The following is a 15,711-nucleotide window of genomic DNA, read 5'->3' as shown; positions in this document are numbered from 1 at the left end:
CAACCCTTGAAAGTTCATCAAGTCGTGAACGAGAAGGCTATCAATAGTTATTATCCCTGACGGTTATGTGCTACCTCCAGTATCCGAGGCAGTAAGCCTGTCTGCATCAGTTGCTGGGGAACATGGGTGGGAGGGTGCTGTTTCACCGTGACCTGCTTTCTTGTTCCCTGGTCAACAGTTGTTTGACCACTTTGTGATCAGAGAGCTCCTTGGTCTGATCCAGCATGACACTTCTTATGTTCTTAAAGTACAAACAGGGCCGGTGCTACCATAGAGGCCACTCAGGCGGCCGCCTAGAGCGCCAAGGTAAGGGGGCCCCCAAACGCCGCACCCGGAAGCTGCTCTCCCACAGCAGCTCTGAGAGGGCGGCTTCTGGGCATGCCTTTCCAAAGCCGCCCGCCCGCCCCAGCGTCCTGGCTTCACTTCGGCTGGGTGTCCACCCAACCGAAGCGAAGCCATGCCCACCCCCACCACTCCAGCATCCTGGCTTTGCTTCGGCTGGGTGGGCACCGAAGCGAAGCCAGAACGCTGGGGTTGGGCGGGCGGCTTTGGAACGGCGCGCCCGGAAGTCACTCTCCCAGAGCGGCTTCCAGCCGGGCACGCTGTTCCAAGGCTGTCCGCCCGCCGGCCCCCCCACCCCAGCGTTCTGGCTTCACTTCGGCTGGGTGGGCTCCCAGCTGAAGCGAAGCCAGAACACTGGGGTGGGCGGGTGGCTTCGGAACGGCGCGCCTGGAAGTTGCTCTCCCAGAGCGGCTTCCGACCGGGCACGCCATTCTGAAACTGCCCCCCCCCGCCCCGCCCCATCCCAGCGTCCTGGCTTCGCTTTGGCTGGGTGGGCGAGATGGCGCCCCGCGCCCAGGTACGCTGGGCTGGGGGTGGGTGGGTGAAAGCAGCTCACCTGCCTAGAGCGCAAAATAGTCTGGCACCAGCCCTGAGTGGGTTGGGCCTGTGAGAATAATAGAATAGTTAAAGTGTGTGACGTCCTCTCCTAATAGAAAATATCACCGGGGTGGGGGTAGGGATACATTTTTCTGTTTTTAGGATTTTTTTTCCCAGTAGGAAAAAAGAAAAAGAAATGTGAAAGTCAGTCGGAAGACTCTCTTTACCAGCCTTTTGTCTTTGGGCATGAAGAGTGAAATAATTAAAATAATATTTTGCTACCGCCAAAGCCACTGTGCTAAACATGATTTGAAAAGTAGCAATGCTGGTGATGATAGCACAGCTATGCATTTGTCTGGAGGATGTTAAGCAAGCAACACTCCTTGGACTTGATGCTGGAGAAATACTTCCCAAATTTACAGAATCCAGAGCGTCAACATGCATTTGTTGGAGATTAGACATCCTCTCTGAGGCCTTCAGAAAGACCCTAAAACTTGACCAAAGACTGCTTCCTGACAACCCAAGGCACTGACACACAGACCCCAACACTGGAAACTATCTGAGGCTTCTGAAATTTCAGGGGAGATCATACATTCAATGGTTTAAAATATCTTCACAGCCATGAGATCTAGAAACTTACTTTTCTTTTCTTAAAAAAAAAAAACGACACCTGAGATTTGCAGGAAGCTGAATTCTGCATGTTATGCAATCATAAAGGCTAGAAAGTATTTTTAAAAACAACTAACGCTGAGCTTCACTGAACGTAGTTCTACATTCTGAACTATTCTAATGGCTACAAACTTCCTTTAAAAAAAAGAAAAGAAAACTCAGATTTGGTGCACCCAAGATCACAAAGCTGGTGTCTGTTTTGTTTTTCTCGTGCAGAATTACAGTAGACACACAGAGTTTGTGCAGGTGACCCTGTCAGGATCCAAAGCCGGCATGGTCTGCTGTGCTGCGGAAAAATAAAAATAAAATAAAATTCCTAAGCTAAACTAAGCCCCGCCAGGGCCCCTTGTGAGAGTTGGTCACGTCAAGCCCTGCCAGCATTTCCCAGATGTCCAACAGATGTGGCAATTTCTACAAGAGAGAGAGACAGAGAGAGGGAGGGAGAGACAGACGGCGTCTCAGCACCACTCTCTGAAGTTGGGTCAATTTAATCTTTTGCAGAAAGGGCGCATTAATCATGCCAGGGAATATCCTGAAAAGCCGGAGTGGCTTTCGGCGCGCAGAATGACAGCCTCGGAGACCACAGGAAGCGCCCCGAGGGCAGCGAGGCCAGTGTGGCAGAGTTGAGGCAGGGAAGGAGAGGTTCAAGGGGTCTGGAACGTTGAGCCAGCAGAAGAGACGGCCGAGAGGCAAAAACGATAGCCGTCTTCAAGTCTCAGGAGGGCTGCCACACAGAGGGTGGAGCAAAGTCGTTTTCTGTTCCTCCGGAGGGTGGGATCCGAACCGAGGGGTTCAGAGTACAAGAAAAGGGGGTGGAGACGAAACATGAGGAAGAACTTCATAATGGCAGTGAAGTGGTACAGAGCTACCGCCAATATCAGAGGCAGTGTATATGCCTTGTAGACCAGGTACAGTTGAGACCCCGTTGAGAAGACCCCCTGAAGCTCCTCCTTCTCCTCCTCCTTCCTCTTGCAACCTGCCTGTTCACCTGGCTCTCAGGCTCTGGCCCAGATAGTAGTGGTGGTGGTAGTGGTGGTCAGGGCCAGTGCTACCATAGAGACCACTCAGGCGGCCGCCTAGAGCGCCAAGCTAAGAGGGGCGCCACGCAGCGCAGTGAGCTGGCCTGGCCCGGCCCGAGGATTCAGCTGGGCCTGGGTGGGCAAGCTGGCGCCCCGCGCCTGCCCAGCCAAAGCGAAGCCAGGGATGCTGGGGTGGGGTGGCTCCATGTTCTGACTTCCGCCTGGAAGCCGCCATAGCCAACCGGAAGCCACCCTCCCAGAGCCGGGAGGCCGCTGCCGCCAGAAGAAGAAAAGGCACATGGCGAGCTCGACCCTGGCTCAAGCCAGCCTCTGCCTTACTCTCAAGGAAAGGGCACCAGGTCCAGGGCCGGTGCCAGATTATTTTGCGCCCTAGGCAGGTGAGCTGGGCGCGGGTTGCCATCTCGCCTGCCCAGCCGAAGCGAAGCCAGGACGCTGGGGTGGGGGGGCGGGGGGGCGGCTTCAGAAAGGCGCACCCAGCTGGAAGCCACTCTGGGAGAGTGGGGGTGGTGGGGCATGGCTTCGCTTCGGCTGGGTGGGCGTCCAGCCGAAGTGAAGCCAAAATGCTGGAGCGGGGAGACGGGTTGCTTCGGAATGGCGTACCCGGAAGCCACCCTCTCAGAGCACTGTGGGAGAGCGGCTTCCGGGTGCGATGTTCGGCGCCCCCTTACCTTGGTGCTCTAGGCGGCCGCCTAAGTAGCCTCTATGGTAGCGCCGGCCCTGACCGGGTCGCCTCGCCTCTCTCCTCAAACAGGCCACAATGTCCAGGCAGGCGGGCAAGCGGGACTCCCTCTCCCTTCCCCCAGGAAAGCTAGGGACTTGTGGACTCCTCGCAAGGCAAACTCTCCTGCTTCCCGATCCTGCACGCGTGGATCAACGGGACTTGCATCCGAGAAAGCGTTGCACCAGGAGGCACCAGTGCAGCCCGATCCACCTATGCCTCCTTACTCAGAAGCCTTATTCCCCCGAGTAAACGTGCGGCGGGGATCGGGACGCCAGGATGCATAGCAGGTTGCGTTTGCACAGAAGTAAGTCCCGGTGAATTCCAGACAGCTCGGTCCCAAATCATAGAATCATAGAATAGCAGAGTTGGAAGGGGCCTACAAGGCCATCGAGTCCAACCCTCTGCTCAATGCAGGAATCCACCCTAAAGCATCCCTGACAGATGGTTGTCCAGCTGCCTCTTGAATGCCTCTACAGTGGGAGAGCCCACAACCTCCCTAGGTAACTGATTCCATTGTCGTACTGCTCTAACAGTCAGGAAGTTTTTCCTGATGTCCAGCTGGAATCTGGCTTCCTTTAACTTGAGCCCGTTATTCCGTGTCCTGCACTCTGCATCGAAGTGTCCTGCATCGAAGTGAGCCACTCCCAGCTCTCCACTCGGTGCACACGTTCGGACTTCCACGTACTTGGGAGGGGGGTGCGAGTAGCTCGCCTTGCCTAGGGTGCAAAATCGTCTGGCATTGGCCCTGGGAGGAGCAGGAGATGCCAGGGCCCTACTCTCTGCCCAGCTCTCTGCCTGCCAAGCAAGCAAGTGGGAGCAATGAGGAGGAGGAGGAGGAAGAGGAGGAAGACCTGCTGGTGCAACAGTGGTGAGAAGGTGGACCAGTGTGGATGTCTCGTCCAAGTGCCCTCAAAGACCTAGAGCCAGTTCTGGTCGTGTCTTTCCAGGAGGTGTTTCTTTCTGGCCCTCAAAGCTAGGGTGACCCTGCGGAAAAGAGGACAGGGCTCCTGTGTCTTTAACAGTTGCATAAAAAAGGGCATTTCAGCAGGTGTCATTTGTACCGGGTGAAATGCCCTCTCCATCACAGTGAAAGCTGCAGGAGCCCTGCCCTTCGAGCGACCATATGCAATATGGGCAGGGCTCCTGCAGCTTTCACTGTTGGGATGAAGAGGGCGTTTCACCCTGTGCTGCATGCATACCAATGACCCCTTTTCTACGCAACTGTTAAAGATACAGCGGCCCTGTCCTCCTTTCCATAGGGTCACCCTCAAAGTGATCTCCAGCTGTGCCCTATTTTGGAAATTTTGGTGCAAAGTGAAAAAGGAACCAGGGTGTTGAACTACTGATGGGAGATGGGAGTCCATCCTTTATCTGCATCACCTGAATATGTTCTAGGGAAGGAGTGGGCAGACTTGAAGTTTGCAGGAACTCCTTGCAGGGTTGACAGATGTCTGTAGCTCTCTATACCTGTCCAGCAAACAGGTGGGACCCATGATATGAGAGAGAGAGAGAGAGAGAGAGAGAGAGAGAGAGAGAGAGAGAGGAGGAGGAGGAGGAGGAGGAGGAGCAGCTGATGGTGGTGATGGTGACTCACTGAGGGAGGGGGGCCATGGAAGATGCCTTCCCCAACGGCCCTCCAAAACCTGGAGCAGGCACTGCCATGGAGCAGCCAAGTCTCGCTCACGCTTCTCTTCTTCGAATCCCAGAAGATGCTCCCCACCCCAAGGAAACCACGAACTCGGCAACGACTTGGAATGACCCGCCTGCTAGGGTCAGCCCAGCGGTCTGCTTCTCCCACCGTTCCGTTCTTGGCATGGCCCTTCGCCTCGGAAGCGTCATGGCCTTCGCCTTGGCCATCAAAGGCACCGAGAGCACAACAGCTGGGGGAGCATCTGTTGTTAGTGGAAGCCAGGCTGGGAAACTGGATATGGGGTGGTGAGGAGAGCAATGCCAGCCCGAGGAGGTGGGGGGATGGGAAAGTTCAGGGCAGCGAGAAAGCCAATTCCCCCTCTCTGTTTCTTTCTCTCTCTCTCTCCGCCTCTTCAGAGTGGATCAGAAAAGGTGTCGGAATAAAAGTCAAATGAGCCTTATTTTATTGCATCATCGATTCATTCATTGCATTTCTATACTGCCCAACAGCCAAAGCTCCCTGGGTGGTTTACAGAGTTTAAAAACCTTAAAAATGCAAACCCCGTACATGATAAAAGCCATTTGCATACAAACATATAAACAGACAACACACATACGGAGCTCCATCACACCAGCGATTTATCGCGTATTTGCCATGCCTGGGATGTGGATTTGCAGCACGGGACTCGCAGGACGTCGTCCCTATCCGGCATTCATCTCGTTCCTTCCCCCCTTGTTGCGTTTTATTTCGGCGCGGGGAAAGTCTGGATTATTTTCCCCTCTCGTTTTTTCCTTTGTTGGGGGCGTGTGCTAAAGGAGTCTCACTGACGAAAGGGGAGGGCGGGACGGTTCTCCTCCTCCAGCACGGTTGTCCTAGGGACTTGTTAGTAGGGGTGTGCACGGACCCCCCCGCTTCGGCCCGCTCCGCTCCGCGCCGCTCCGCCCATACTCCGCTCCTCTTCGCCGCGGAGCTCCAGCTCCGAATCGGAGCTCCGCAGTGGAGGGGAGTGGTGCCAGGTAAGGCCGGGAGAGGAGGATGGGGGGGGGGGTTTACCGGGCCCTGCCGCCGTCGCCGCCCGTGTGGCGACGTCGGCAGAGCCCGATAAGGGACCAAGGGGGAGGGGGGTCTTACCTGCCTCCGTCCGCAGTCCGTCGGCTTCTTCAATTGAGCCCGCGGTTCAGCCAGGAAGTCTGGGCCGCAAGTGCGGCCTAGGCTTCCTGGTTGAACCGCGGGCTCAATTGAAGAAGCCGAGCGACCGCGAACAGAGGCAGTTAAAGGAGAGGAGGGGGGCTTACCGGGCCCTGCCGCTGTCACCGCATGGGCGACAGCGACAGCGGCAGGGCCCAGTAAGCCCCACTTACCTTTCCGGCGGAGCTCCGGATCAAGGCGAAGGATCCGCCTTCACCTCGATCCTGTTCGCCACTCTCCACTGGCCCCCCAATCCTCTTCGCCTCCGCCTTAAGGGGAGGCGAAGCACCCCGCTCCGCTTCTAATTCGCCGGTACGATTAGAAACGGAGCACATCCCTACTTGTTAGTCAGTTGAATGGAGTTTTTAGTGCTCCAACCCCACCCCACCGCCCGCAGAAACGGAGCCCAGATGAAACCTTTAATTGCTAGATAATAAAGCCAGAGCGAGCAGGGGAAAGAGCTCATACCCATCAGAGTACCACAACCAATGAACTGGAGGAGGAAGGAGAAGGGGCGGGTGGAATGGAAGAGCAAACAAGCGAAAACCCACTTGAAAGGGACTGTGTGTGAGGGAGCCCTTGCAACGCTTATGAAATGGAGGTAAAAAACGCAGAGATAAACCAGAGGAGGGAAAAATAGGTGTGATGGAACCCACATCTAGACAATTCTGACAATCAACAATAAGAAAACTTAAGACCCAATTAAAAATCTTAATGTATGCTGCTAAAGGCCTGAGATACAGGGAGGTCTTAAGCTGGTGCCAAAAATATAACAACGGTGGCACCAGGTGGGCCTCACTAGAGATTGTTCTATAATCTGGGTGCCACTACTGAAAAAGCCCCGTTCCTTATTGCCAGCTCCCGAGTCTTGCTCGGAGGAGGTACCTGGAGGAGGACCTTTGATGAAGAGTGTAGTAGAGGGGTAGTTTCATGCATCTACCAAATGCGGTTGTAACCTCTCTGAGAAGCAAAGGGTTGCAATAGCAATAAGGAGCAACTTTCTATCATAGAATCATAGAATAGCAGAGTTGGAAGGGGCCTCCAAGGCCATCGAGTCCAACCCCCTGCTCAATGCAGGAATCCACCCTAAAGCATCCCTGACAGATGGCTGTCCAGCTGCCTCTTGAAGGCCTCTAGTGTGGGAGAGCCCACCACCTCCCTAGGTAACTGATTCCATTGTCGTCCTGCTCTAACAGTCAGGAAGTGTTGATAAATTGATCAAAAGAAGGAGAAGCAGTCACCATAAGCTCATTACGTAGCATATATACATACGCCCCCAACAAAGTTTCTCAGCCATTACGTAGCATATATACATCTTATTTCTGCAGGAAAGCGGCACATTTCAATTCTGTTATTTATTTACTTAGAAAATTATTTATATGTCACTTTTCAGCCCTCAAAAGGAGCCCAAGGCAGTTCACATAAGAACTCAAAAAACAAAGAAATACAATCAAAAGCAGGTAAAATAACGGGAGACTGAGAACAGAGTAAAACAACAAGGCAAAATCAGCGAGGGGAGAAAAAAGGTTTTGCAGACTAAAAGCGTGACGAAACGCTGACAAACTTAACAGCACGCTTTAAAGGGAGAAAGCGTGTTACTTTTGCAAGAGCCTTTCTAAAATCCGATGATTTAAATATGAGGTCTTGTGGGAGGAAAACAATCACTTGGGCTCATTTTCTAAAGCGGGCAGTAGATCCTGCACTTTATCCACAAATACAGACGCGCTAACTCTGAAGGGCGTTCCTACATTTCCCACCTAAGAATGATGAAAGTGTAGGGTTGAATCCAGGAGCTGCCTTCTGTTAATGAAACCCAAAGTACATAATCCTCCTCCTCTCCACTTTATCCTCACAACAACAACCCTGTGAGGTGGGTTGGGCTGAGAGTCTGCGACTGGCCCAAAGTCACCCAGTGGGTTTCCATGATGGAGTGGGGTCTAGAACCCGGGCATCTCGACTCCCAGTCTGACACTGTAGCCACTACACAACACTGGCTCTCACACCCTGACTACCACCCTTCACTTCACAGAATCCTAACCCACACACTCTCCCAGACTATATATACTACATTTCTCCAGCTCCTCCCACTTTCGCACAGCCAATTCAAGCACTCCCCCACAACCATCCAATCAGCACTCAGGCATTCAAAACTCCCCAGGGTGACCATATGGAAAGGAGGACAGGGCTCCTGTATCTTTAACAGTTGTATTGAATCAGTTACCTAGGGAGGTTGTGGGCTCTCCCACACTAGAGGCAGCTGGACATCCTTCTGTCAGGGATGCTTTAGGGTGGATTCCTGCATTGAGCAGGGAGTTGGACTCGATGGCCTTGTAGGCCCCTTCCAACTCTGCTATTCTATGAAAAGAAAATTTCAGCAGGTCTCATTTGTATATATGGAGAACCTGGTGAAATGCCCTCTTCATCACCACAGTTAAAGCTGCAGGTGCCCTGCCCTCTTTTAAATCTGGTCACTCTAGGATAGCTCCTGCAGCTTTAACTGTGGTGATGAAGAGGGCATTTCACCAGGTTCTCCATATATACAAATGAGACCTGCTGAAATTCCCTTTTCTATGCATCTGTTAAAGATACAGGAGCCCTGTCCTCCTTTTTATATGGTCACCCTAAAACTCCCTCCCTTATGAACCCATCCTGCGGATACAAATCATAAGGCCATTGAGGCCTACTTACTTCCTGGAACCTTATGCATAATATAAACCATTAACTTTGCATATATTTACATTTACGGCAGAAGACGTTTACTTCTTGGGAGGAGAGCAATGACAAATCTCGATAAAATAGTTAAGAGCAGAGACACCACACTGACAACAAAGGTCCGCATAGTTAAAGCAATGGTATTCCCCGTAGTAACCTATGGCTGCGAGAGCTGGACCATAAGGAAGGCTGAGCGAAGGAAGATAGATGCTTTTGAACTGTGGTGTTGGAGGAAAATTCTGAAAGTGCCTTGGACTGCAAGAAGATCAAACCAGTCCATACTCCAGGAAATAAAGCCAGACTGCTCACTTCAGGGAATATTATTAAAGGCAAAACTGAAGTACTTTGGCCACATAATGAGAAGACAGGATACCCTGGAGAAGAGGCTGATGCTAGGGAAAGTGGAAGGCAAAAGGAAGAGGGCCGACCAAGGGCAAGATGGATGGATGATATTCTGGAGGTGACAGACTTGACCTTGGGGGAGCTAGGGGTGGCGACGGCCAACAGAAAGCTCTGGCGTGGGCTGGTCCATGAAGTCACGAAGTGTTGGAAACGACTGAACGAATAAACAAACAAAAAAAAAGGCAGCAGAACGTCACAGTCCTTCAGTGTCGCGTTTTCAGAGGGCACGCCCTCTACTTCCGCCAAGTCAGTTACATAATATGCCATCTTAGGTGGAGAGAAATGCTATTAAAAAGTTGCCCTATTTGGTTTTAAATATTTTATTCTCCCTTTTCTTGCTGATTTGAAGCAAAAGCAAGAACGTTGTCATGCCTTCAGGGTGAAAAGCAGATTTAAGTAACTTTATCAGTCTGGGCATCCCTAACCGAGCAAGTTAGCAAAGGAGCGAAGGCCCTGAAAGCGCCGCCTGCCAAATTGCCTCACCAAGATCCGTAGCAGCTCAGGTTTGGCAAAGCTTACCTGAGCTGGAGAAAGAGCTACAGTCGGATAAGGTTTTGCAAGGCTGATTTTAGGCAGCTAGCAAAAGATCCTGCCTTTGCAAAGGGTTTGCTTCACGTCTAGCAACCCCGGCTCCTTAAAAGTTTATAAGAGGCATCGACAAAGTTGTTCACAGAAGGAGACGATCGGTACACAAAAGTGAGGCATCCATATCGCGGGACGGAGAGAGACGAGCTTTAAAAGCGGGTTGGGGGCTTTGGCAAGTCTGGGCATTTTGCACAGTAGAAGGAAAAGAACTGCGCCCCGCCCGTCTCCCCGAAGGGCTCAGAAGGCTTTCATCCAGACATCACCCAATGGGGGAAGGACCTTCAGTAACAGGTGTGAGAAGCCGCAGGGTTAAGCTGCAAGCCGCCAGCTTGACAGGTCTGGGGTCAGCTTCTTGTTTCAACTTAACTAAGCCATCAAAATACTGACAGGCCGTGGGGGAAGGCTGGAGAAACACCGAAAGGAGGAACAGCTGAGGAATAAGGACGACCACCACCCTCCCAGCCCTATTCTCCATTTAGCTCCTGTCTCCATCCTGGTCACAGGGTCATCTTTCAAGAGGGCCGCTGCCCCTCACGGGCAAGTCACCTCTGAAAGCTGGTGCACGGTTACTCGGAATAATGGCAAGGACAAGGGGATGACTGTGGCACGGCCTTAACTCTTTGGGGGCAGTGAATTCAGTCCAGGTTTCAGTCAGAACCAGTCAGAGTTGTCAAGGTGTGACGCATTGGTGCCACCAGACTCCCTCCACAGCATTCGCTCCTACAGAGTTTGTCGCCAAGTCAAGCCAAGCTGGGGAAATCACCCCTTTCCTTGGCTAAACCTGTCTATCTCTCCCCGCCTTGATCTTTGTCCCTCTCAGGCCATTTCTACACCGGGCCGAAAATCCGGGCTGGTCACGGCCGAGTCCCTGTGCATCCAAATGACACATAGAATCATAGAATAGCAGAGCTGGAAGGCGCCTACAAGGCCATCGAGTCCAATCCCCTGCTCAGTGCAGGAATCCACCCTAAAGCATCCCTGGCAGATGGTTGTCCAGCTGCCTCTTGAAGGGCTCTAGGGTGGGAGAGCCCACAACCTCTCTAAGTAACTGGCTCCATTGTCGTACTGCTCTAACAGTCAGGAAGTTTTTCCTGATGTCCAGCTGGAATCTGGCTTCCTTTAACTTGAGCCTGTTATTCCGTGTCCTGCACTCTGGGAGGATCGGGAAGAGATCCTGGCCCTCCTCTTTGTGACCACCTTTTAAGTCTTTGAAGAGTGCTATCATGTCTCCCCTCAATCTTCTCCCTTCAAACATAGGGACTTCCGGGAGGAAGGAGGGACGACAATGGGTTTTCCCAGGGATAAGTACTCCCTGGGAAAATCCAATCCTTCCTGCGGTCTCGGAATTGTCCCAAGACCACGGGACGGGTGGCCACCCTTTTCGGATCAGTAGAGGGAAGGAACTGGGCTGGAAGGAATTGGGGATGGGTGGGAGCAGAGTCGGGGCTTTTTTTTAAAAAAAAAGAAAACCTCACTGTTCGTTGAAGCGCATGTGTGCTCAGGTCCTTTTTAAAAAATGGCGGGCGCGACACCCTCCTTCGTCTCAGGATGTTGCGCCTGCATTTAGACTAAAGGGAAGATCTCGCGATCAGGATATCATGAAATCCTCCCCGCTCCCTCCCTCTACACCGGGCTGGTGTAGAAATGGCCTCAGTGTCTTTTCCCCTTTGCGCCTCAGTTTTCAGCTCCCAACACTGTTCTCGTGTCACTTCCCCCTTTCTTTTTATCATGTTCTTTTCTGGGGCCTGTTGCCCCCCAGGACTTCTGGCCCTCAGCAATCTGAGCGGTCTTCTGTTACAAACGACTCGGGCCATATCGAGCCTCAGGCCTGGACCAACTTCTCAGGGATGAAGCAGATTATGGGGTGGCCATGTGTCCTCTCTCAGGGGATAGTCCTTCATTTCATAGAAACGTAGAACAGTGGAAGAGGCCTGTAAGGCCACTGGGTCCAACCCCCTGCTCAATGCAGGAACCCACCTTAAAGCATCCCTGACAGATGGTTGTCCAGCTGCCTCTTGAAAGCCTCTAGTGTGGGAGAGCCCACCACCTCCCTAGGTCACTGGATCCATTGTCATACTGCTCTAACAGTCAGGAAGTTTTTCCTGATGTCCAGCCGGAATCTGGCTTCCTGTCACTTGAGCCCATTATTCCGTGTCCTGCACTCTGAGATGATCGAGAAGAGATCCTGGCCCTCCTGTGTGTGACAACTTTTCAGGTATTTGAAGAGTGCTCTCATGTCTCCCCTCCAACTTCTCTTCTCCAGGCTAAACATGCCCAGTTCTTTCAGTCTCTCTTCATAGGGCTTTGTTTCCAGACCCCTGATCATCCTGGCTGCCCTCCTCTGAACACGCTCCAGCTTGTCTGCGTCCTTCTGGAATTGTGGAGCCCAGAACTGGACGCAATACTCTAGATGAGGCCTAACCAGAGCTGAATAGAGAGGAACCAGGACCTCACGCGATTTGGATGCCATACTTCTATTAATGCAGCCCAAAATAGTGGAGGCCCGATGCATGGTTTTTGCTTTTTGCTTAGGATATTGTGTCAAGCATACCGTGCCTTGACAGTGCTATAGAAATGGGGGAGGGGGTTCCTCACTCCTCTCTGAGTCCACCTCAAAATCTTCATGACCAAAGGTGTTCACAGACTGAGGGGTCCTAGCGGTAACAATCAAAAGGCGTGGTGCAATTGTTGTGTCTTTCCTTAACCGAGATTCCACCATTAAGAAAAAAGACAGGCGCAGCGGCGGGAAAACTCTGGAGGGCTATGAATGGAAGATGACATCATCTGGAACCTGTCAGTTACATTCCACGAACGAGGCAGGACCTGTCTCCTGTGTCCTAACCCTTGCCCTGTGGAGTAGAAGTGGATGCTTTGCATGTGCTCTTCAATGCACCGTGGGAAGCATACACACATCACAACACATGGGAAGCCATCATGGATTAGCTAGTGGTGGTAATCCTTAGGTCTTCATTGGATAACCCTGGATATAGGGGCCAGGAGCCTTGTTCAGTGCAACTCAGCAGTGTCACCTGCTGCCCACTGTTCACACGACAGGCAGCAAAACTGCATTACCAGAAAACGGACGTACAACCGTTTAAAAAGACAAACATTACAGGGTTAATGACTTTAAGGGACTGACTGAGCAACACTCACAAAGCGGTAGGAGTAATTTAAAGTTGCCCAGAAGCAACTTATGTGTGGTGTGGAGAATGCGGAGAGGGAGACATTCTCTCTCTCAAAATCCTAGAACCCAATCGGGTCATCCCATGAAGCTGTTTGGTGGGAGAGTCAGGACAGATAAAAGGAAGGACTTCTTCACACAGCGCAGAGTTAAACTATGGAACTGACTACCACAAGATGTTGTGATGGCCGCCAATCTGTTTGGCTTTCAAAGGAGGTTGGATAAATTCCTGGAGGCGAAGGCTGTCAGTGCCTACTAGCCCTGACGGTTGTGTGCTGTCTTCAGTATTCGAGGCAGTAAGCCTGCGTGCACCAGTTGCTGGGGAACATGGGTGGGAGGGTGCTGTTGCATCATGTCCTGCCTTCAAAGAATCATAGAATAGCAGAGTCGGAAGGGGACTACAAGCCATCGAGTCCAACCCCCTCCTCAATGCAGGAATCCACCCTAAAGCATCCCTGACAGGTGGTTGTCCAGCTGCCTCTTGAAGGCCTCTAGTGTGAGAGAGCCCACCACCTCCCTAGGTAATTGATTCCATTGTTGTACTGCTCTAACAGTCAGGAAGTTTTTCCTGATGTCCAGCTGGAATCTGGCTTCCTTTAACTTGAGCCCATTATTCCGTGTCGTGCACTCTGGGAGGATCGAGAAGAGATCCTGGCCCTCCTCTGTGTGACAACCTTTCAAGTCCTTGAAGAGTGCTATCATGTCTCCCCTCAATCTCCTCTTCTCCAGGCTAAACATGCCCAGTTCTCTCAGTCTCTCCTCATAGGGCTTTGTTTCCAAGCCCTTATCATCCTGGTTGCCCTCCTCTGAACACGTTCCAGCTTGTCTGCGTCCTCCTTGAATTGTGGAGCCTGGAACTGGACGCAATACTCTAGATGAGGCCTAACCAGGGCCGAATAGAGAGGAACCAGTACCTTTTTGGTCCTTAGCCGATGGCTGGCTGGCCACTGTGCGAACAGAGTGCTGGACTAGATGGACCCTCAGTCTGATCCAGCATCAGGGCTCTTCTTATGTTCTTATGTCCCTTGGGCTGCATGTTGGGAGGGGGGGGGATAGTGTTGACATTGAGTGGTAGGAGTGAATGTTTCAGAGGGAAGGTATGGAGGCCCAAGGTTTATTTCAGTCTCAAGATGGTAAAGCTAGAAAGGAACACTCAGAAAACCTCCCCCGAGTGAATCAGACCAATACCTCTACACAGCCGTCCTGGACCTGTGCCCTTCAGAGGTCTTGGACTCCAACCCCATTGCCATTGGCCATGCTGGCTGGGAATGATGGGAGTTGTAGTCCAACACATCTGGCGGGCACCACGTTGGGAAGGGCAGCTCCGCACTGACTGGCAGTTGTTCACCGTTTCAAATAGGGCTCCTTCCCAGACCTCCCTGCAGAAGCCAAGGGACTGAACCAGAGAGTTCTACCTCCCCTCACCTGAGTCGATAACCACTGAGCTAAAACAGAACGCTTGCAAGAGGGGCTAGGGGTCTCACGACGCCCGGCCCCTTTTCCTTGGCATAGCTGGTGTCTGCTGCACTGGAAATATAACAACGTCCTTATGGAACTTGCTTAACTAGCAGTCCAGGAAGAACGGCAGAGGCGCAGCTCTGCTTGCAACCAAAAAGCAATGCAAATCCCAAACCGGAATTAGGGCAAGCCCCAGCCTTACAAGGCAACAGGCCACTTCTTCTAAACCCCTCCACTTGCGTCGCGCAAAATAGCCAGAGGGGATGTTCCTTGCTTTCCTGACAGGCCTGCAACCTCTGGGTGCCGTGTCTACCGAAACCCCTGTGTCCTGGATGGCTAGTCAAAGTTTGAAAAGCTCTGGGATTCAGTGAGGCAGCTAGGAGGGTGGGTGGGTGGGTGAGTGAGTGTATGAAGCCTCAACTCTTATTTAAAATGGACCATGTATGGGCATTTCAAAGTAACAGCAATTCAGCAAGAGAAAGGAAGAGGAAGAGGTAGGCAGGTGGCTACCAGGAGGAGGGCCTTCTCTGCTGTGGCACCCCGGCTGTGGAATGAGCTCCCTAAGGAGGTTCGCTTGGCACCTACATTATATGCTTTTAGACGCCAGGTGAAGACCTTTTTATTCTCCCAGCATTTTAACAGTCTATAAATAAATTTAAACTTGGTTTTTTAAATTGGTAATTTTGCATTGCTGCTGTTTTTATCTGGTTGAGCTTTTATATTGTATTTTATAGTATGGTTTTATACTGTTGTTTTATACTTTGAATGGTTTTAATTTTTGTGAACCGCCCAGAGAGCTCCGGCTATTGGGCGGTACAGAAATGTAATAAATAAATAAATAAATAACCTTCTCCTGACTGGCCTTCCTTCCTCTCACGTTAGTTCGTTGGTCTCTCTATTCATCTTTCTGCTGCTAAGATCATCTTCTTGGCTCATCACTTGCGTCCAGTTCTGGGCTCCACAATTCAAGAAGGACGCAGACAAGCTGGAGCGTGTTCAGAGGAGGGCAACCAGGATGATCAGGTGTCTGGAAACAAAGCCCTATGAAAAGAGACTGAAAGAACTGGGCAGGTTTAGCCTGGAGAAGAGAAGATGGAGGGGAGACATGAGAGCACTCTTCAAAGACTTAAAAGGTTGTCACACAGAAGAGGGCCAGGATCTCTTCTCGATCCTCCCAGAGTGCAGGACACGGAATAACGGGCTCAAGGGAAAGGAAGCCAGATTCCAGCTGGACATCAGGAAAAAC

This window comes from Elgaria multicarinata, chromosome 1 (genome assembly GCF_023053635.1).
Source record: "Elgaria multicarinata webbii isolate HBS135686 ecotype San Diego chromosome 1, rElgMul1.1.pri, whole genome shotgun sequence".
NCBI lineage: Eukaryota > Metazoa > Chordata > Lepidosauria > Squamata > Anguidae > Elgaria > Elgaria multicarinata.
This window is presented reverse-complemented; position numbering follows the sequence as displayed.